Source organism: Talpa occidentalis, unplaced genomic scaffold (genome assembly GCF_014898055.3).
Source record: "Talpa occidentalis isolate TD23 unplaced genomic scaffold, MPIMG_talOcc4v2.1 talOcc4.7, whole genome shotgun sequence".
NCBI lineage: Eukaryota > Metazoa > Chordata > Mammalia > Eulipotyphla > Talpidae > Talpa > Talpa occidentalis.
In genome coordinates, this window is record NW_023605083.1 from 104,507,758 (window position 1) to 104,531,803 (window position 24,046).

At 43.2% G+C, this 24,046-nt stretch overlaps 1 protein-coding gene across 2 annotated transcripts in view; it reads left to right on the forward strand.

Annotated features, from left to right (window-relative positions):
* The first annotated feature begins 13,008 nt into the window (after window positions 1-13,008).
* The window catches only part of SYK (spleen associated tyrosine kinase), a 69,418-nt gene continuing 58,380 nt past the window's right edge, over window positions 13,009-24,046 (forward strand). Inside the window, exon 1 of one of the 2 annotated variants that reach the window (XM_054689257.1) lies at window positions 13,009-13,047. The gene's annotated coding sequence lies outside the window, so the exon portion shown is untranslated. Of the gene's footprint in view, window positions 13,048-13,201; window positions 13,228-24,046 lie in introns of those variants that run through there. The other variant, XM_054689258.1, reaches the window with a different exon arrangement.

The window sequence follows — 24,046 nt, forward strand, 5'->3', positions numbered from 1 at the left end:
GCAGGAGGAAGCTGATGCGTTCCCTGTGGTATAACTGCCACCTTTTCTGAGAAATTTTTTGGGGGGTGAGGCACGATTATAGGATTTTGTCTCCTTCTTTAATTTCCAGGCATCTGCAACCACTGCTACTTTGGTCACCAGCCTGAGACATTGGGAATTGAAGACACCAATAACCATCACACAGGAGTCGGGATGGGCAGTGCAGCCCCCAGCATTGAGGGGTTCGCCTGCACTCACGGGGTGTAAAGCAGAAGAAGGGTCCTGTGGCCAGTGTCTCCTGGCACAGCCTGAACCTGCCTGTGGCCCTTGACTTTGCTATTCTCTCTTTCTCTCTCTGATGACGACCACTCTCCCCTCACCCCTGCCCTCCCCAGTTCCTTCCATCCTAGTGCCCTCCCTGTGCCTCCCCTCCTGTTTTTCCAGAGAAGCCAATCTGTTTTATAATATTTTTTGTGATTATAATGATAAACTCCTTGTTGTTTTGTTGAATTGACTTCCACAGGAGGGATTTAATTCAAAATACATGAAAACTTTCTAATTATGTGAGTTTTGAATGTGTAAGAAAAATGACTAAGGGCCTGCTGGGGTTTCCCTCTGTCAGCATCGAATGGGTGTGTGTCCTAAGACCCTTGGTTATTTAGAAGAACTCAAACACAAGCAAGGGGATTTTTTTGCCTGTCTTTCATGTGGCTTTTGTGTAATAGAATCAAAGAAAATTAGATCTGAAAGGAAGCTGCAAAAGCAGAAGGTCCAGTGCTTTAAAAGCTTAAGTGTTGTTTTTGTCAGTAGATTGGATGGTAATAAAGTTTAAACATAAAAGACACTTGCCTGTGGCCTGCATTTGGACTGGATCCTGAAACAATAAAAGGACATTAATGGGAAATCTAGTGAAAACTAAGTAAAGTTTATTTAAAAAAGAAAATACAGATTTTCCTTTACTAATATATTTATGAGTCAAATTTTCTTCCATATTAATAACACTTTTTATAAAAATCCTTAAATGTCTATTTAAACCAAGATCTCCATTAAATAGTTTAATCCAAAGGTTAAACAACCAACAAATTTTTTTTCTCATTGTCATCTATGGGATAAAATAAAATGAAAAAATTTTCAAAACAGTAAAGACCTTTATGTAAGTTAAAAAGAACATCAAACAAAAACCTCACATTGATACAGAAAAATGTTTTAACCTGATACCCTTATATAAATAACCATGGTTCATAATTTTTGCAGCAGAACATCATCTAGGAAAGATTACACAGTAGCAATATTTCCAATGAAAGAAAACAAAATTCTCTGTCTGCCTTGTATATAGCTTTATGCTTCCCTTTATTATTATATATTGAAGAACAGTAGTTGGTAGACCCACAGCAACTATTTCAGATTAATGTAAGTAAAGACATATATTAAATGTCTGGCTTCTTAATGGGAGCAGGACAACCCAGAAACCAGGTGTCTAACCATGGGTAGCCTCGTGGGCTCTGGGGGTGGAAAGACTGTTTCTCTTTCTCTAAGGCTATGGCAACCCAGCTCAGAATAACTGAGTGACCTTGAAGTGTGTTTAAAAGTAGAACCTAACTTCTGGTTGCATTGTTTCCGTTTACTAAATTTACCTAATGTTTTATATCCCCTGGACTCCATACCACCTGTCTTTGACGTTGGGTCAGAAACCCACGCACTGTATAGAGGGTAATTATACTCTGACATGGTGAGCTCCTCAAAGAATTTAGATTATCTGTGTCAGAGATCATACGTTTGCTCTGTAGGAAGTCACATGGTAAAAATGTTAGGCTTTGCATATAATCTCTGGAGCATCCTTTATTTGGTAGGTTGTTTTTTTTTTTTTCCAAACAACCATTGAAAAGTGTAAAAAACATTCTGCGGACACATCAAATGGCCATATTTGGCAGGTGTCTGTTAGTTTGCCAATCACTCATCTATATGGGGAAAAAAATACATATATAAATATATATATGCTTTATATATATAAATATGTTACTTATATACTTAGATATACATATATATAACAAAGATTGAGCAGATCTTGCCCTAAGACAGCTCACCTGTGTCTAAGCAGGCTTCTCTTTTTCTTAATAAATCTGCCCCTTTCAAAATGTAGCTCTTTGGTCACCTATGTCTATGCAGGCATTTCCTTTACTCATACCCTCCACGTGGAACCTACAGAGACCCACTATCTGAACAAGCCTTTACCATGAAATGGCCCTGTAAGCCTAGAAATATTTTGTCATCTCAGGAAAACATTTCAAACAGGGACTTCTTTCTTTTCCTTTGAGATAGATTTGTTTTCAGCAAAGAAGTTTATGAGAAACACGTAGAATCAGGAAAGTATCATTGTACAAGGATAGAAAGTGGGCAATAAAAACAGCCTTTGTAGGAACCCAGATGGTGGACATAGTAAAGACTTAGAACTCTTAATATAAATATGGTTAAAGAAGTAAAGGAACCTTGCTTACAATGTAAGAAAATGGAAAAAGACCTAAAAAAAAAAAAAGACCATATTTTTAATTTTTAATATGATCTCAAACCAACACAATCTCTGCCAAAATCTTAGCTTCTTTCTTTGCATACATTGACAAGCTGATCCTAAAATTTATGTAAAGAAACAAAAGGACCATAATAGCTAAAACATTCTTGCAAAAGAACAGTTAGCAGACTCAAACTTCTAGTTTCCAAGGTTACTACAGAACTACAGCAATCAAGAGTCTGTGTAGTTCTGGTATAAGGATATAATATATAGATCAATGAAATAGAATTGACAGTCCAGAAATCAACATTACATTGATCTTCAATCAAGCGTCAAGACAATTAGTTGTGGGCAAAAGAAATGTTTCAATAACTGCTGTCATGCTCAGACAATAGAATTAGGCAACGGTTTTTTGCATGTAATACCAAAATCATAAGCAATATAATATAAACTGGATAGAGTGAGTACCACCAAAATGAAAACTTTTTTGTTCTGCAAGTGATACCACCAAGAAAATAAAAAGGTAAGCCTCAAATGTACACCTCTCTCAAGTGGAAGAAACTATTTACAAATTCTGTATCTAATAAGGGACTTTATCCAAAATATGTATAGAATTCTTACAACTCTATAATAAAAGATAAGTGAGTCAAGAATGAGGAAATTGAAGAATGAGAAAAGGATCTGGAAAGGCATTTCTCCAAAGACAATGGCCAATAAGCATCTCGGATCCTCAACTTTCAGTCATAAAAGAGAGGCAAATCAAAATCACAGTAAGAAACCATTTCACAGGAACTAAGATGACTATAATCAAAATGACAATAATTGGGGAGAATCTGAAGAAATTGGAAGTCTCCCACATGGCTGATGGAAATCTAAAAATGGTGAAGCCAATTTGAAAAACAGCCTGGCACTTCCTCAAAATATTAACATTAGCCTGGCACTTCCTCAAAATATTAACATTTTATTAGAGTGGCAATATAGCCTGGTAATTCTAATCCTAGCTATAGAGCCAAGAAAAATGAAAGCACACCCCCACACAAAAATGTATATACAATTGTTCATGGCAGGATTATCCAGTAGCGCCAAAGACTAGACACCAATGAGTAAAATAAGGTGGGTATTTCCATGCCAAGGAATATTATTTTGCCATTAAAAATAAAATACATGAATGACCCCTGAAAGCATAATAAGTAAAAGAAGTCAGCCACACAGGGCACTTATTGGATAATTCAATTAACAAGAAATATTCAAAATAGGCATACAGAGAGACAGGAAGGAGATTAGTGTTTTCTCAGGGCTATGGGTGTAGGACTTGGGTGGGTTGAGGGGAATGAGGAGTGACCACTAAGGGATTCTGGATTTATTTTGTGGTTAAAAAAGTTTTATTACTGATTTTTGTGATGATTGTGTGACTTTATGACTAGATGTACACGAGTTGTAGAATATATAAATTATAGAAAAAAACTGGTGCTAAAAATTGAATTGCTCTTTGAAAAAAGAATTAAAAAATCTTGTATGAGAAAAGCTTTTTTATAGCAGTGATGTTCAAACATGATAGCTTGAACAACCTTTGAATTAAGTAGTTGCAATTTTAAAGGACCACCTGTTAAGCAAACAGATGTTGAAATAAATCCATTTGCAGGGGGAGTTATTTCTGAGCCTAAAATTTCCCATCCTTTTACACCTCCATTATTTAGAATCACACCTGGAAATAAAAGATGCACAATAATTGTTTGAAGATTTGAAATCAATGAAAAATAAGGAATCAAAGGTGCAGAGGATGCTTGACTTGCAGGGAGCCACGTGCCCAGGGAAGGCACAGAATGGAGTCATAGTCTTTGCTCTCTGACACCTGACATGTGGGTTTAAAACATGAGGTTCAAGTTCAAATGTTATCCTTGGTCTTAAGTGCTTTTCCCTTTTTTCCCTCAAAACCTCACTGACAATAGACAAAGAAGGAAGTCCACCATTTATAGAGGAAAGGTCACTTTTGCATCATAGTTGAGTTGGAGAAGGAAGGCAACAGAAGATCTTTCCTTCTGCCACCAGCTCTGGCACTTTGGCCATATTCCCTGGCATTTACATGTGACCAGGTCGTGGTCATCACTGAGAGAAAGCAATTCACTTCATGATTCTATCAGCAATGCTTCCCTGTTAAAATCAACTCACCTTCAAAGACAAGACAGGGTTGAGTTGTTGTAGAGCAACCCCGATACAAAACGGGGTGCCTGACTGTGGGTCCTCACCCGCGCGCTTAAAAGGACTTATCAATGCTCTACTGCAGGCACACGTGAAAGGTTAATAAAGGTTTATTTACAAGGGAAGGGGAAATGAGGAAATGTACAGCTCAGGGAGAAAAGGTGGGAGACAAAATTTTAAATGAGTCCTACCCGATCCGCCGATCAGGAATCCCAAAATGGCACTCTGAGATCTGGCCGCGAGCCAGGAGATGTGTAGCCAGGAGGCGAGTGATAGTGAGCCCTCCCAAGGCCCACGTGTTTGGTTTTTATATCCAACCTGGCTGCCCAACTCCACCCTCAGGTCCCAGCCACCTTCCCTTTGGTGGTGACGGGATTTGTCTTTCCCAATGTCTTGATGGCTTTAGTCTGGAGTGGGGGTGGTATCCACAAAGCCTGTATGGGATTAACTCAGGACATCCTTTCCCCCTAACAGAGATACTATATTTTTTAAAATATACAACATACATTTGGTGAGCATGGTGAACTTTATATTGCATCATGTCTTCTCTACTTAAAATAATTTGCATGCAAGTATACCCAATGCTGTCCTAACTGGAGTTTTCTCCTTTGTGTGACAAGAAAATGTCAATAAGTGAGAGTTGATTGTATTTCTGGAAACCTCTCCTGGAGCTTCCAAGTGGGACGGGAAGGAGTTCACAGCCTGCATGGTGATGCGGATACCTCCCTCAAAGGCACCCTTTCCTGAGGCTGGGATGTGCTTATAGTGAGGGAGGATCAACTTCCCTGGGGAACCCCTCCGTCTATGCATAGCACCTGATGCCATGGCCCTTGTTCACAAATTTGACTGCAAGTTTTCAGAGCCAGTCCAGCCTGCCTTATGGCTTTCCAAGAAAGAAAGCACTGTCTGGATTGTGCTCGGTCTAGGAGACAGAGAAGCCAGTATCCCAGAACATGAGAATGGAGAGCTTTGCTCCATTGGGGCTGCATCGTGGCTCTCAGACTTTTGATCTATACTGTGCAGTTCTCTGCACTTCTAGTCATCTTTAGTCTTCTAACTCTTCTTCATCACCTTCTAGTGAGAGTCTCCTCTCTGTTAGGGGAACATCACACTGTCCAGAATCAGTGACCTGAATCCTCAGGGCAATCCAAAAGATTGTGTAATAATCATAATACACTCTAATTTATAATGCAGAAAAAGTTGGAGTTGAATGTTCTTTTACTTTCAAGTATTCTGACAGATCTATCATATGTTACATGTATTTTTAATTTGAAAGATAAAAATGAAGAGTTTGCATTCTAAATATTAAAGTGCACAATACATATTCTATAGTTTGAAAAAAAAGTGTGGCATTAAAGTCTGGGTAAAATAATGAAATAATCAAGGGATACCAAGGCCTCACTACCTGGAAACATGCCCTCCCTGCAAAGGGGAAAAAAAAGAGGGGGAGAAAGCAAAAATGTGAAAGTTAACAATAGTCACCAAACAAGAAAAGGAGAACCCTTAATGAGCTGAACTTGGAAAAGTGCTGGGTCATCCGAAAAACAGAAGTTTGAATAACACCGTGAGGTCACACTTCCATCTCCCAGAAACCATATCTTGTGAACCCACAGAATCCTGTTGGTTCTCACTCAAATATTGAGAGACAGAAAAATTAGTAATGGTTTATTCTTAGCTTTTCCCCTTTCTGACGACAGGTAGTGGAAATGGCTGCCGTGGACCGGGGGACATGAGAAATATCAGCTGTCTGGCAGGACCGTGTCACAAGTGCAAAACTGGGAGGAGGGTACACCACCTGGGGGGCCGCTTGAGGTACAAGTCCTCCAACCCTGCCCCCAAGGAGGAGGGGACATTGCATATTCACCCCAGTCTTGCATGGGGAAAAAGACCTGTTAGAGCAACACTACTTCAGCTGAGTCCACCCCCATGCTCAATGGCTGCAGAAATCAGATATAAAGGGCCTCAGAACAGCTTAAAAGGGGGAAGAAAAAGGGTTTGATAAAAGGATCAAGAGTTGTCACCCAGCAGAGGAGCACAGGAAAGATCTAGAGAAAGTAGGAAAAAATGAACTAGTGACTATGCGAAAAGGGCTAGAAACTCAGAAAAAAAAGATAGAGGAAAAAGAACCAGAAATGATTTGGATTTCCCAACTGCAACACTTGCTACCCAACGCCAGTCTCGATTTCTCTTCACCAATGAAAGGAAACAGTTTGAGGAGAAGGAAGGTAGTTTGATTTGTCAACAAATGAAAGGCAGCAGACTCGTGTCTGAAAGGCCACTGTCCTGCTCTTTGGCAGACGGCAAGAACGTTCATCCAGAGTTACAGGGAGTAGCAGGGGGAGTGGGCAATGCTTAGCAGGTACATCCTTGCAACACAAGTCTGGAAGTTTCGGTTGATACCAGCTGCTTTCACTATCACCTGGTGGTCAGAGATTCAGATGTTATCTTCCAAGATTCTCTTTCCCTCAAAATGTAAGAAAACAGAGCTTGTTAAGCCTAGAGAGTAAATAAAGGAAATGGGAGAGCTTATCGGGTGGGACAGAGAGACAAGTCCTTCATTCCTGTTCCACACTTGAAGCAAGACTTAAAAACTGTTAAGAAAAAAAATAATATCTGACCTAGGATTCTGTGTATTCCAAACCACCATGAAGCTTGAGGGCTGAATCTTTTTCGATAAAAGTTCTTTAAAATATCAGCTTCCATTTCTCAGGAAACTTGGAGATTTTGTTCCACCCAATGTCGTAAACCAGGGGACAGGCATGGAATGTTAGGAACACAAACTCCGAGATAAAAGAAAAGTGAAATGAAGTGCCAGGCAGAAAAAGAAGGCATGAGTCTTTGAAAAGCTGCAACCACATGTTCACTAAGATTGTGCTCAAACTCTAGCCCAAATTCATCCCACGGATATGTTCAACATCAGCTGAGAATTCAGCTTAAACTGTCCAAACGCCAGTTCCACCCTGGGTGTCTACAGAGGCAAAGGTGAATTCTCTCTGGAAGAGAATGCCTTGTTTCTGGGTCTCCACAAACACTTTTTCAAGGACAATGAGTGACTCGCAGTCAAGTGTAACCAAGTGCACAAGGAGGCCTGGATCATGAGAGCAAGACCCTTGAAAACACACAGACAACATAAACAGGCAGAGACTGTTACAGGGCAACCCTGATATGAAATGGGTTGCCTGACTGTGGGTCCTCACCCGTGTGCTTAAAAGGGACTTATTAATACTCAGCTGCAGGCACACACAAAAAGGTTAACGAAGGATTTATTTACAAAAGAAGGGGAATTGAAGAAATGGATAACTCAGGGAGAAAAAGGGAGATAAATTCATGAATGCGTCCTACAGTCCTACAGTTTCCACTGACCTGGAATCTCAATGGCACGCTGAGAGCTGGCAAAAAGCCAAGAGCTGTGAGGCCAAGAGGACCCCATGGTCCACATGTCTGGTTTTATACCAAACCTGGCTGCTTAACTCCACCGTCAGGTCCCAGCAACCCTCCCTTTGGTGATGATAGGATTTGTAGTTCCCAGTGTCTTGATGGCTTTGGTCTGGAGTGGGGGTGGAGTCCACAAAACTTGTATGGGGTTTGCTCAGGACACCCTCTCCCCCTAACAAGACTAAAGACTGGTGTAACACAACAAAACCAGGACACAAATATATTTACATTTTAAAGAAACAAATAAAGAATCTGCAGCAAACGGGAGACTTTAAAAAGTGACTGTCAGTGGTGCCCAAACCCCCATGGACACAGGGTCTCCCTGGAGGTTCTCTGGGGCTCCTGTATAGTCACAGGTAAAATTTGCCTTTCCAGTTATTTTTCTCTTCTTAAGATACTATATTTCATACGCAAAACACACTCAGAAAGTACATTAATTTATTTTTTCACAAGCTCTCAAATTAGATCTTTGATGTATCTTTTCCAGTTTTATTGAGAGACAATTGACACCCATCACTGTCAAAGCTGAAGGCTTAGAGCATGAGGGTTTGGTTTACACATGTGGTGAAATGGAGACCACAGGTTCAGCTCACATTCCTCTTCTCATAGTGAAACAACAAGAAGAAAAAGAAAGGAAAAAAGAAAAAGCAAAAAAAAATAATATTCTCCTTGTGATGAGACGTCTTGGTTTTACTCTCATAACAACCTTCCCAGTACCCCACAGCCAAGTCAGTTGTTGTCACCATGCTGGGCATTACTCCCCTGGGGGTTATTCCTCTTATAACTGGAAGTGTCTGCCATTCAGCCTTTCCTCCACCCCCACTCCCAAGCAGAAGGCCGCTGGCATTTTCTGTTTGTTTTATCCCACCTATAAGTGAGAACACACAACATTTATCTGATTCAAATGCAAGACAAAAAGCAAAGTCTGGGGAGTATGAGAAAAGTCTGGAGTAATGTTTCCACTTTTGGGAAGTTTTTCATTTTTTTCTCCCAAAGCATTTGTGTGACAATTTTAAGAAGTTTTAAATACTTACAAGCATAGTGGGCCTCCCTGGTGGCCTAGGGACTGAGTCTCAGCACTATCACCATGACGGCCTAAGTTCGATCCCCAGCCAGGGAGCTGACCCACATGGCGCAGCAGACCTCTCCTGACTCACCAGTTGCTCCCCTCAGCAGTGTATTTCAGTGGATCCGCCTGTTCTGCTCCCCACTCTGCCTCTGGTGAATCCTCTCACCCCCCACACCTCTAGCCTACACCCCAGTTCTTGTATGCATAAATAAATATATCTTTAATAAATAAATAATTACAAGCATACTAATTAACTTTTAAGTTGACTCAAAGGTGGAAAGGTGTGTAGCAGCAGGAAAAGATGACTTGGGATGGTGCTAGACCCTCATCTCCATGAGCATCCCCCTAAAGAAATAGTCTTAGCAAGGACTGGGTTTGCTCCTCATGCTGGGATTCAAGTGGCCCTGTCCACCTAACATCACCAGCTCTGAAAACCTCCTGCAGCCTCTGCTTATAGAATGGTGGTTATTTCCTTGTCTGTTTGAGCAAAATTAAGTTTGGTATTCCACAGACGCAAGCCCATTAACAATCCTTTACTTGGGTTAGAAAGTTAATGAATGGAAGGGACTGTCCAAGTGGAAAAGTGGGCACTTTCCTCTTTGCCTTGTTTCGGTCTATGACAATTATAATCTAACTCAGTGTTTTCGTTTGTTTTTTATATTTTGGCTCAGAGTACAGCTTCTTAAAAACAGGCACTGTTGACTAGCATTACGCATAAAGTGAGGGTCTGGAAACAGTTTCATGGGAAAATTTCAAAAAGGGCTGCACAGAAGAAAAAAAGGGAGGAGCAAGGTGGGAGAAGGGACCCAGACAGGTGTTTTAAAACCATTTTAAGGCCTCTAGAAAAGGACTACACTTAGCTTTATTTAGTTATAGACATTAGAGCCGGTTGTGGGGAGAGGAAGCAAGTGGACTCACTGTGGAAAGCCCTGTAGTAATAATTAAAACCTCAGAAAAGGCCACATTAGATGGGCTGGCGCTGCACAGTTCATGCACCTAAGGCAGAAGGCCACATGGCAGGGTCCCAAAGCCCACTTGGCCAGCAGAGGCACCCAGGGCTGGTGAATAAGACTGCACACTCAGTGAACAAGGTTCTCTTGAAAGGGAACTGCTAAGAAAAAGAAATCTTTCCCTGTTAAAAAGTCATAGACCTGGAAATGTAAAGTAAATAATAAGTTTGTTTCCTTAACAAGCATACCTAAACAAGATCTGGGAGCCTGCTAGGCTGATTGATCTCCCAGGCCATCCTGGAAGATCTGTATCCTTCCCCCTTTCTTGTGTCAAGGGTTTGTATGCTAACTAACCAACTTTATCAATGTAAGGTGGTTGTGTATAAAAGAAACTCTTTGTCTCTAGACCAGTGCTCAGACCTAATGGGACTACCCAGGTCTGAGACCTCATGCATAAGTAATAAAGCTTTCCTGGCCTTGTTAGGGGGCAATGATGTCCTGAGCTAATCCCATACAGGCTTTGTGGACCCCACCCCCACTCCAGACGAAAGCCATCAAGACATTGGGAAAGACAAATCCCATCACCACCAAAGGGAGGGTGGCTGGGACCTGAGGGTGGAGTTGGGCAGCCAGGTTGGATATAAAAACCAAACACGTGGGCCTTGGGGAGCTCGCTATCTCTCGCCTCCTGGCTACACAGCTCCTGGCTTTCAGCCAGCTCTCAGAGTGCCATTTTGGGATTCCTGATCGGCGAATTGGGTAGGAGTCATTTAAAACTTTGTCTCCCACTTTTCTCCCTGAGCTGTACATTTCCTCATTTCCCCTTCCCTTGTAAATAAACCTTTTATTAACCTTTCGCGTGTGCCTGCAGTAGAACATTGATAAGTCCTTTTAAGCGCGCAGGTGAGGACCCACAGTCAGGCACCCCGTTTTGTATCGGGGCTGCTCTACAACAGCCTCACCATTCCTAAAGTACTGCTTGTTCTTTCCCGGCCTGGGTAAAAGGCTAGAATTTATTTCTGCAACACTCTCTCCAAACCATGGCACAGCCAAATGGCCTTGACTCCAAGTGCTGGAGGGCCTAAGAAGGATCAGGCACAGGGGATGAAGCCAGTGTGAGCTCTTAATTTACCCCTTGAACCACCTCAGGTTCTTGCCCACTAAGTGGTAAAAAGGAATTGGAAGAATTTTTTTTTTTTTAGATTAGTAAGCAGAGCGAAGCAAATCTTATTCAAGAAAAATAAAGAACAGTTTATTTAAAAGAAGAAAGCAAGGATGCCCAGAGGCGCTATACCTGGGAGGGGCAAAGAAGCCATTATGTTTCACCTTGAGGGGCAGCAGCTTTGGGAATGGTGTTGAATGGAGGAAAAACAACTCAAACTCTATTGAGAGAGAGAGCTAGAGGGGCTAAATCTCTGCAGATGCAGTGCCCTTTCCCCTGGCCAGTCTCATATTTATTTGGCATCAGATTCAGGGAAGGTGGGCACATTCGTGGAGGAATGTGCATGGTGGGGATGTGGATTGGGGATGCTGAACCTGAGAGGGGCAAAGAAGCCATTATGGGCCTGTTTCTGGGGATAGTTAAACTTTTTTCTCTATTCTAAATTCTCATCATCTTACTTTGTGATTGGCTCTTTTTCCTAGTGGCTCTACTCCTGGGCAGATGTGTCCATTTTCCCAGCTCTTAAGAGTTTCTCCTTTTATCTCCCTCCCCTGTCCAAGGACTTAGTCGCTCAAGTGTTCCTGTAACAGGGTGGTCCCCAGGAAAGGGGAAGTTTCCAGGTTTCCTGCCCCACCCAAGGGAGGGTGGAGATGTCCTATAACAGTACTATCCTTGTTTATTTAGTTCTCCCGGACTTTTCTTTTTTAAAAAAAATATTTATTTTTGCATATAAGAACTGGGGTACAGGCCAGAGGTGCAGAGGGTGAGAGGAGTCACCTGAGACAGAGTGGCGAGCAGAACAGGCAGATCTACTGAAATACACTGCTGAGGGGAGCAGCGGGGGAGACAGGAGAGATCTACTGTGCCATGTGGGTCACCTCCCTAGCCGGGCATCGAACTTGTGCTGCAGTAGTTGTGAACTGCTTCATAGTGCTGACTCTTAACGCCTTGCACTACCATCTCCTGGACTTTTTGACCTCATCTCTGGGTGTGTTTTGGTGAGCACCTCTTAGAATTTACAGCCTTTATCAGAAGCATCTTCAACTTCCCCCAAGCCTGTACTGCCCCTGAAGCTGCCTACTCAACCCTAACTTGCCCTAGGACTCCGGGAGATGATAAGAAATTCCTGTTGATGACAGTGCCCTTTCTTTGCATATGGCCCCTTGCCAGACTTCTGGGCTTAGGAGGAATGCAGATCACCCACCCCATGGGCGGGGCTCTTCTCCTTACCCACCCCCCTCCATCTCCTGCCTACCAGCCCAGTCTTCAAGTTAGTTTCTGTGCGCCCTTTTTGTACATAAAAAGAGTCATCATTGGCCCACCCAGGCGCTGGGGGCCTCAGGGGCCTTAGGGCCTCGACGCACACGGGCGCGGGCGCGAGGCCCTTGAAGAACAAGGACAGAGAGGGCAAAAGGTCGCAGGGGCCCGGGCTGAATGGCGCTTGAGGTTCAGGGGGCGCACAGCCACAAAGGCAGGGGGCTGGGGGCGGGCCGGATCGCGGGGCGCGGCGGTTGGGAGGAAGTGCGGGTGCCTGCCCAGGCGCGTTAAGGAAGTTGCCCAAAATGAGGAAGCGCCGAGCTCGGAGCCACTGAGGCAACTCTGGCGGCTGGAGGGGCGAGAGGGGCTGGCGGGCCGGCTCTGCTCCCGGAGCTGCCAGCGGCGACGCGCCCAGGTTCCGGAATCCGGCGCCCCCCGCCCCGCCCCGCGCCGCGCCGCGCCCTGCCCCGCCCCGCCTCACCTGGCACAGGTAAGCGACCGTCTGCGCTCCAGCTCACGGCTGGGACGCCGAACCCAGAGGCGCCCGATGGCGGGAAAGCGAGGGGAGGAGGAGCGGCGGTGTTCGCCCTTTTCTGTATGCCCAGGCACACCGGGGCAGGTACACTCGGGCCTTTGAAATCCGGGGTACATTTTGATAAAAATCAAACAGGTAGGTCCTGCCACCTTTTAACCTACACCCAGTGCCATCTCGGGGTTCAGCTCCCCTACAGGAAGAGGGGCAGGGTCCGTAGGCCAGTGCGGGGGACACCCGGCCCCCTGGTTCCTGGCGCGCGCGGGGTCGGCGGGTCGGGGATCGCAGTCTCGATGGGCTGGGCTCGAAACACTCGGTCTTGGGAAGAAAACATTTTGCTTTGGCCCTTTACAGGAATTATCTGGAAAATTCCACCGTATTTAAGGTAGACGTGTTCTTATGCCTGCAAAGATTTATATATACATCCCACTTTGTACATAAAGAGCGATTGCGTAAAAAGTGACACTGTCCGAACCACTGCTAAAATAACCAGGATTGCCCTTTTTTTCCCGATATATTTTCATCGTAAAGTAACTTAATTAGACAGCGAGTTGGAGAGCGGGAAAGTTTTATGTAGTGCCATGTCAGTTGAACTAAATATATACTTTTTGGCAGTAAGGCTATACCCGCGTAAACGATACAGCTATATAATGGAATTTTGTTGTTTTGAATGTTTAAGAGCTAGAAAGACAATCGTGGGATTTATGATCTTTTTTTTTTAGATTGCAAACAGTGTTGTAGGTAATTTTAATGGATTTGCTTGACTTGCCAGAGATACCGGTGAAGCAAGTAGAACAGCTGCCGGTTGGAGTTTTCTTTTTCTTAAATCTTTGTAGCAGTTCCGCGTGGGGTTAAAAAAGATGTGCCATATCTGACTCTTCATGTTAAATAATAATAATCTTGTATTGACTGAGAATTCTTGCAAGAGCTGGAACTGATCCGAGTATGCCTTTTTTTTGTTGTTTTGATGAGAACAAATGCACTGCTGTTACCAGGCAGCATTTAATTCAAACATATAAATTCATTGATGAGTCCCTCTTTCCCCCCCAAAAAAGCCCACATTGCAAATAGATATATTTGTATTTGAGTTAAAAGATGTAAACATTTGTAAATTATTGGGTGTTTTAAGTGAGAAATCTTGGCCATTGAAATTATTTTCTCAAACCATTTTGTTCCATCGTACTTTGGATGTATTTGGAGAATTTTTTCAGTAAAATAAAAACTGTATTCTCTGTATTTGGAGTGCTTCTATATGAAGGATTTTCTAACCACTCTTAATAATTATATTTTAATGTCTTAAGCTAGGATAAAATTGAAGTATATAGAGTTGGACTTTACCTTTCTTGAGGAATGAATTGAAAGATCATTTTGTTGCTACATTTATATTTTAGAAATAACTCATCTTAGCCTTCTTTATAATCATATTTAATATTCTGAATACAGGTCTGATTTTTCTGGGTTTTTTTTTTTTTTTTAAAAAACAGAACATGTAGTAATTAGAATGTCCATAGTTATTATCCAAAGTCCTTGTACCAGGATATGTTTTTAAATTTAAGAGTTTTCAAAATTCAGAATTCCAATTTAGAACCTTAATTTCTGCACTGAGAAAGACATTAACCCGAACTGGGAAAGCTGTACCTAAATACTGACACAAACCCCGCCAGTACAGTCTGGACACATCTGCAGCCCCATGCATTAATATTTCTGTACTAACAGTGTGAATCGTCTCACTAAGTAGAATAAAGAAAGACTATAAATATCTGTGTGTTACTTCAGGGCAGATGTCACTAAATGAAGTTCCCTAAAACTTAGCAAAACAAAATCTTGTTTTTCAGAGCTCCTGCGAGTTAGTCTAAGGGACTCTAGGTTACACTCTGTTGAGCTACTGTTTGCTTTTCGAAGTAAAGTGCATTTCTATTGCCCAATAACTCACACTTTTCAGTAATTAGTCAGTTCCCCTCTTTTCCAGGAGTCTGAAATAGCAAGATTTCATTGAATTTTCAACAGGGATGGTTAAAATATAGATCCTTCGAGGGAGACTGGTATGTTTCATCCTTGGTAAGACCCTTCCAGAAAGCGAAGTACCCGACAGTGCAAGGTTCTTCTGCTTAGTTGAGAGAAGAGTTGTGGCTGCCCTTTTTCGCGGCCTGTGTTCCTGGAGGCCTCTTCTGTCTCCAACTGCTCCGCTCCCTGCCACTGTGCCTAAGGAATGGCGGGGCATGTTTTGCATTCTTTGCTGTCTCAGTCTTTTGCGGTAATAAATTTTCTTCCACTTCCTCTCACTCATGTCTTCATTCCCATCCTCCATCCCCATTTGTAACTTTTAACATTTTTCTTCCACTTCTAGGGGATTGGTTTAGCTGTAAATAAGTGGAGAAAATAATTGGAATTTATACCTCTGGAGGAAAGTTGTTTTTCATTATCTACCCATTAAAAGAATAATAATTGAAATCAAAAGACAGACTCTTAAAGAGATTGAAATTAAGTTGCCTCACTTAATTATATCCTGTCTTACTCTTCTACTTCATTTTGAACAAGTCGGTTTATTTTTCATTTGTTAAAAGAAAATTTTGTTTGTTCTGTTTCATTTTGTTTTCTTATTGCGGAATTGTGAGACAATTTTAAAAACTAGACAGACTGGATTTTAAAGGAAAAGTTCATTTTGACATTATCTCAGCAAGGACATGTTCTTTTAGCTTATAACTTCGACAAAATGTTAGCTTGTGTCATTTGGATTTTCTTTTGCTTTTAAGAATGAACTGTGTAAGTTTTGTCAGCATATCTTGAAAGATGGTTGAATTGGAACCCTAAGAATAGTCACATTTAGCCAAGATCAAAGTTACCAGTACAAAGAAGACTATTTGGTTCGTACACGGTAGGTTTAACAAATCAAAAATGGCCCAGATTCTTTTATTTCTCAGAAACCTTATGTTTATTTTTGGAGCCTGCTAACGACTGAGAGGAGAGCAGGAAGGCGAGGGTGATCTATGTATACAGGTAATGCCTCAGTTACCAAGGAGGGAGTGTGGGCATTAGGATGGACAGCACTTGGCAGGCTGGGACTGGGGAGAACCTTGCTGTCATATGGGGGCCCTGAAGCTAAAGAGCGGGGTACCCTTCACTGCCATTGGACCCCTGGAGGGGAGCAGACAGAGCAGGCAGGTACTGGGTTTCCAGGTAGACATACTGAGTGTGAGACCTTGATCTTAGTGGAGGCCGAGTAGGCAGCGTCTCTGTGGGGGGTGCAGGCAGGGTTAGGGTGCTGGAAGGCTGGGAGTGCTGGGTGAGGTCATTGCTGAAGAGGGGACAGAAGGGAAGAGGACCTGGTGCAGAAAAACCCAAATTTAAATGTTGGTTTATTTATTTATAGTCTGATGACTGCAAAGTACATCTGAATATCCAATAGATGACCTTGTAGTTTTTACTTCATGTCTTTGTCTTAACTGATAGATAGACCTTCCTTTTTGTCGGATAGTCTGACAAGCTAGTCTCTGTTTCTGTTGAGCTGTCAAGGAAATGTTATGGATGGTGTGAGCTGTTCGTTTTTCTTTTCATTTAATTTTAATTCATAATAGTTCCTCCCTTCATCTCCACTCTGAGAAATCAGCACTTGCGGGTCCTAGACTACCCTTCACCAGGGAGACCCATTCTGTAATATGGGGTTAGGTGCTATTTGTTATAAGTTTAGGTGCTTATAATTATGTTTGCAGCTAAAGTAAGGTAGATTATAGTTCTTTTTTCTTCCTGTACCCCATTATGTCTTTCCTGTGATAAACACTTGTTTGTTGTTTGTGTTTTCTCCATTGGATTTGTAGTTATTGTGATTTTTCTCCCCAGTTCTTTTAACATGAAACTCAAACTCCTCTTGATTCAGTTTCCAACCCAATAAAATATGATAATCGATCAGTCCCTGTCTCTGTCTTTCTGGAACTCTCTGTCTTCTTGCTTCATCCTGACAGTTTGTCCTCAATCTTGCTTCACCCATGCTAATAACTAAATTTTGTTTTGGGGAATTGTTGACTGAAGGCATTTTCTGTAAATTACTTGTCAGACACTTTGTTTTACATTTTGGAGTCTTAATTATCTCTACCAACATTCACGTACATTTTATTTTAGCAGTCGGCATCTACATTTTAAACCAGTGTAAATGTCACTTTGTATTTGATCGGACATATTTTAGTGTCTGATTAAGGGAATATGTATTTTCCCAGGAATGGGGAATTCCCAGGCTTTGATCAGATGGCTGACCTGGGTCCTTTGATCCTGAAGCTTTACTGTGTGGTTTTATTTTATTTTATTTTTGGATTTCATTTTTTTTATTTTATATATTTTTATATCATTTTTCATTTTAGCACAATATAGGCATTTTCATCTTGGTTAAATTCCCCCCTGCCTTGTTTTGACCCTAATCCCTTCTCCCCTCTCCCCACCCCCACCATAGTGTGTCTCTGGTTTATAGTTGCTTGTTGATTTTGATTTTTACTTTATTATATTAGTCTTTTTCCTGGTCCCTTATTTAAGTTTTCTAGATTCCTGCTATGAGTGAGACCATCCGGTATTTTTCTCTTTCTTTCTGGCTTATTTCGCTGAGCATGATCCCTTCCAGTGCCATCCATGTTGCTGCAAATTGCATGAGTTTATCTTTTTTGATTGCTGAGTAATATTCCATTGTGTATGTGTACCACATCTTCTTGATCCAGTCATCTATTTTTGGGCATTTGGGTTGTTTCCATAGCTTAGCTATTGTAAATAGTGCTTCTATAAGCATAGGAGTGCAGGTGCCCATTTGAATTAATGATTCTGTGTCCTCTGGGTTAATACCTAGGAGTGGAATTGCTGGATCATATGGAAGCTCCATCTATAGAAAGTTGAGGAATCTTCTGTGCTGTGTGATTTTAAATGCTATGCCTGGGAGACTTTCCTCACTCAAGTAAGTGAGGAATGCTGGGTAGGATGAAGCTGAGTGCTAGGGATAAGCGCAGTGAGCTTCTCCAGAGCCCTTGTGCAGTGATGTGCATGGGCGGGCATGAACTGATGCACCCTCATACCTCCATGGCCTAGGATATGTTGGTTCTGAAGTATCTTAGGTTCCAGTCTCCCTCATCCACTTTGAGAAGTGCAGGGTCACTGCCTATTGCCCTGTCACAGTGGAACTCACTCAGGATTTCCTTGGATGGAGGCAACATGCTGTGGTTACTGTCACCTGCTATGCTGAGAATTTGAATCCTTGAGTTGACAGAATGTCTCAAAGTCACACTCACTGAGAAATTTATGGACTGGCTGAGAGCGGGGGTCTGAGGTCCGTCCCACCGCCAATTCACTCGTGTACATCACCATAGTCCTGTGTGCTCTTCCCACCCCATTTTGATCCAACCCCCTCCTCACTTGGTCTTCTTTTTTTTCTTTAGAGATGTATTTATTTATGCATATAAGAGCTGGGGTACAGGCCAGAGATGCAGGGAGTGAGAGGATTCACCAGAGACAGTGGGAAACAACAGGCAGATTGACTGAAATAACTGCTGAGGGGAGCAGCAGGCGAGCAGGAGAAGTCTGCTGCGCCACGTGGATTGCTCCCTGGCCGAGGACTGAACTCATGCTGTAGAAGGTGCATCGCTTTGTAGTGTGGTGCTTAACCCCTTGCGCCACCAGGGAGGCCCCCCGTTTGTCTTCTTAATACCAATATCCTTTCACAACTTAGCTTCTTTAGTCTTTAACGTGCCATGGCTGGGGGAGTTTGTCCTATGAGGGATCATTGCATTTTACTCCGCGGAGTAGGAAACACGATTGCATATTGACATTTAGGTTTTTCTAATTTTGTATGTTACAAAAACTGCTGCAATCTTTCTTTCATTTTTTTCCCTCTTTTGCCCTTTGCAAACCACCTAATCTTTATCTCTAGCAAGATCTTCAGCCCTGTCTATCCTGTTACGCAGTCCACCTGTGTAACTTCATTCTTTTTATTTTACTGATACTTTTGGCTCTAGCGTTGTTTTTTTTTTTTTTCAGGATCAGTGAAAACATGCTCTCCTTGGTCCATGGCCTTCCTCTCCTTTGGCGTCAGCACATCTATCTGTTCCTTTGGTACCTCTCCTTTACGTTCCTGGTGTGCTTGGTACTTGTAGGATGTGGGCTTTCTTCCTAGAAGTTACTCTTTTCAGGCTGTGTGTATTGCACGGTGTCTTGTGACCTGTCCCTGGGAGGTAGGAGGAGTCTGAAATAGCATGTGGGGTGTAGGGCCTCCCTATTCTTGGCTGACATGGCCATGCCCTGCTCTCCAAAAGGATGTGTTTCCTGAGGGGGACTTGTATTGTCCTTAGGTGTCAAGCAGTTGAGGACTTAGAGGATTTGGCTGCCCAGCTGCTCGCCTGCACAGCTCCTCCACCCTGTCTACCCTCCACCCAGTCTCTGTCATTGCCAAGTGGCACACCCTTGGGTCCTCTTCCACCTTCACAGCTGTCCCCTGCCTGCGGCCTGCTCTGGTCTGTGGCTTCCTCTTCTGTTTGAGCCTACCTCCCTGGGTCTCTCAAGGACAACGCCGTAGTTTTCAGCCCACTCCTGCTCTGCCTCCTTTGCTGCCCAGTGTGGTTATGGATTTACTTTCTGTGCTATTGTTTTTAATGCTGTTTCTTTCCTTTCTTTGCATTTATAGTTGCTGCATAGGCTTGAAGCGGAAGTCCCTGACTTCCTTTTTCTTTTTTTTTTTTAGCAACACCAATCAGCTGATGGTCACAGCTATGTCAGGGCAGTGACACAAGAAGATGGCTCTTGGGAGCAGGGTGGGACACAGGGATGGCGCTGCTTTGGTCTCCACTCTCTGGCTGGCAGCTGGTCAGAGTGCGACAGCTCAGGTAGTGGGAGTGTCTACGCAGAGGGCTGCGCTGTCAGGGGTACTCTGGTTATTAGGAATGTGCCAGTCCCAATTCCTCACTTAGAAGCATGTCAGAGATTGCTGGAGGTGGAGGGGACACCAGGGGCCTTCTACTTCTCACTGAGAAACAGAGACCAGAAAGGTGAGATGGTTTGTCCAAGTACTAAGTGATGTTGCTGGGGTGAGGACCCTCAAGTGTAGGTAGGTATTTCTAATCCTGAGCCATAATTTGTGTTCACTGCTTGAACCAGAGTCAAAGTGGACCTATTGTGCCCCACGCTGAGAAGATTTAAAGACCTCTCTGTGGACACAGGAAGTCTGGGGAGACTGTGAATGCAGTTTGCCATGCTAATTTATCTCTTTCATCAGTAGTTACAAAGAACCTGTTATGATCTTCATAACTTTGTGCTGAGACATTAAATGATGGCACTAGGAATAGAAGAAAAATCCTGAATCAATGAGAGGTCAATGACAATGTCTAATGCTTTTCCATTGTGTCCCTGCAACACAGATAGGTTTATTTCCAAGCTTACTGTCCAGAGTAATGGGGAGGATGGGGAAGCTGGCTTGAGAGGACATGCCTGCCACCGTCATCAGACCTAAGTGTCTGTGTCTGCCTACATATGGGGCGCAAGTGCTACTCTATGAGTGTGTTACTGTAGAGAGGGCTAGGGTTGGAAGTCTTGAAGTATTGGATTAGAGCAGGAGGAAAAAGGAAACTTTCAAACTCATTTCCACCCCCTTGTAGAAACAGGTAAGATTTCATGGTTCAATCAGAGTGGCAGCTTGACAACTGCAGAGAAAGGTTAGAAGGAAAACAGAAGTCACGTCTGTTTTCCCTCAAGGGATCCACCAGTGTCTGCAAAGTTTGATATTACTTCTGGATTACCTCTTCTAAGAAAACTCTGGAAATGGTGTCAGTATCCATTAATAGATGACTGCTGTAGTATTTGCTGGGGTCGCTGGAGCAAAGACCACAGACATTGATTGTCTCATCTCACAGTTCTGGAGATGGGAAGACCCAGATCAAGGTGTCAGTGAGGCTGGTTTCCCTGAGCCACTGTCCTTAGCATGTAGACTGCTTTCTCCTGCCCATGTCCTCACATAGTTGTCCCTCTGTGTATGTCTATATCCTGATCTTCTATTCTTAAAAAGATGCCGGTCATGTTGGCTTAGGGCCCACCATGATGACCTCATTTTAACTGATTGCCTCTATTAAGACACTGTTTCCAAATACAGTGTCATTCTGGCTTCTGTAGGTGAATTCAACATGAATTTGGAGGACACAGGTGGATAGGTGGCATCTGGCCTCCTCATTGTCTCCTTTCTATAGCGTTCCCTGGATGTCACCAAGTTCCTATACAAATGGAAAATATATATAAGGGGGGAAATACCTGTAAGATACCTTTATTTTCAGTGCCTGTGGTAAAGGACCCATAGCCTTAATATGCAAAGAATTCCTTCAAATCAATGAGAAAAATAAACAGTCTGATAGAAAATCTCTAACTCTTCAAGCAGTTTAAAATGTACATGATTTGCATATGCTTCCCCTCTCCATGGTCAGTTTTAAAGGGTTTGCTATGTGACCAGGTATGAGGAAAAGAAACCCATAGGCAGAGCTGTTGGGCAGTGTCTTGAAAATTCACAAGTGTTGACTCAATAGTTTGGTACAAGTAGAGAAACATCTGGGAGGGAGAGGTGTCTGGATCCCACAGTTTGTCCCTTAGGTGAATTTATAAGGTTCTTTTCACCCACTGGCAGCCCCATCTTCTTGTTCCAGGAGGGTATTACATGCATCCAACCCCACCTCAGCCAGGGGTAGACAGAAGCCTTTCCTCAGTTTCCCTGCCAAGGGCCTGTAACAGTGCTGTTCATTGTGCAGCCACTGGCCACATAAGACAGCATTCATTTCAAGCATTAAACATTAAACAAAATGTAAAATTCAATTCTCAGTCCCATTGGCCACAGTTCAAGAGCAGTAGCTACATGTGGATGGTGGCTCTGTGTGTGTCAGAGCCCAATAAGTGTTTCCATCATCACAGCACTTCTATGGGACACATCTGGAAGCCTTGTTATACAGGGCGCACACAGCCTTTCCTGGGGAGCAAGCTACCTTCTACCAGTCCTGCCTCTCGATGCCACTGAGAATGAGTGCATCTAACACTCACTACTTTTCCACCGGTGGACCTGGTACCTCCTGTTTGTTTGTTTTTTTTTAAAGAAATGTGATCATGGTAAGTGACAAGGGCACCAGGAGTCAGTCCCTCATCCTTCCAATGAATGAGCCCCCAAGTGCTGTCCACAGGATCTGGTCCTTTCATCCAGTGATGGTCTCCTACTCCACAAAACAGCCTCCCCAATACATACACACACACGTGCATATCCCTCCCTACACATGTGCATTCCTATGGCACACACAGTCACACAGGGCACACACATCACACTCAAGCAGGCATGCACATGCCTGCATGTACTTGCACACACCACTCATGTACAGAACACGCCACATATATGCACACACGAGCACATAACATACCCACACGCACACACATCACACAGCCCATTGCAAGCTGGCTTAGTGACACATCACTGATGAGTTGCATAGAGACTAAAGTGGTTCCTAACTGTTGCTTGGGAACTGTCTGAAGGGATCCCAGTATTGGAGAACATTACATAATTATTGTGTCCTAGCTTAAGCATGCTTGGTTCAGCATAGCTTCTGAAAGAAGCCTTGTTAAATAAGAGGATTTTGAGATAATAGGAGAAACCCTTAAAGTTTGTTAATTTTTTGCTGTAAAAAAAAAAATCCAACACCATTTTCTCAAAAAAATTTGCAATACAAGATTCTGTTCATTTCAAAGAGAAGAGCTGAAGCAGGAATGTGTTCCTCATTAAGGCAAATGGGGAAAATGTAAAACTGACCACATGAACAGGTTCTATTCCTTCACATACAAGAGAAGGCAACTTATTTCTGAGGATGTGCCCCCTGCGCTGAGAGGCGGTGCACCCTGTAGGTGCCACACCTAGAAGGTGGAGGTGACAAGCAGCCCCATACCCCTCCCCTGGGCACCAGCACTATCCCTTGGTTGGCGCTCAGCCTCAGCCTCATCCCCATTGTGGGGTTGGAGAGACACAGTTTTCCTGTCACTGGAATTCCTGTGCTGCTTAATTTGAGGACAGATAAAATACCCCAAGAGAAGCTGTTTGGAAGGCTTGCAAATTCTAGCCCTTCCTTTCATGATTCAGCCTGACCTCAGGAAATGCAGCAACACATGCTGTTCCTGAGCCTCCTGCAGGCCCCAGCCAGCCTGCTCCTCAATGGGGAGGACAGCTGTGGCACAAAATTAGCATGCCCAGAAGGTTGTGTTTGGAGGGAGAGTTTTTCAACTAAGAAATGCTTTCCTGCATGATACCTTTCTTATTTTTTGGAATGCTGAAAAGCTTCTAATTCTTTCCTTCCTGTCTACATTTCCCTCAGTTCAGTAACTGGTGCTTTTGCCCACTTGGCAGGTGGTAGGTTCTATTTGGATCATTCCTGAGCCCAGAACCTTCCATACAGAAGCATGACTCCAGAGTAGGGATCTCCAAGCCAGCTGCATCTTTAAGCTCCTGATGTCCAGCCCACCCCGGAGGTTCTGGATAAGTTTGGGTCAGGACCCTGTCGCCGTTACTTAAAAAAAGATGGTCAGGAGAGTCTAACACACAGCCAGGTGGAGATCACGGTTCTTCCCTTTGCTTTGCTGTCTCTGTGTGCCAGGCAGCCAGCCATGCCCTTGAGCCCGGATTGGGTAGGTCATGAGAGTTGGTATCTGCATCTGGACCAATAGGAGTTTGTCTTTCTCTGTCAGACTTATTGCACTTAGCATAACACCCTCTGGGCCCATCTGTGTTCCAAATGGCAGGAGTTCATGATTTTTAACAGCTGAGCTGAATTCCAGTGTGTATGCAAACTACATTTTCTGTATCCAGTCATCTACCAGTGGGTATTTTTCTAGACAAGGTTGTTTCCTTGACTGTGGTGAGCATAAGGGCACATGTGAAAGATGAAGAAACAAAACAAATAAATAAACACAAAAAACCCAAATTCTT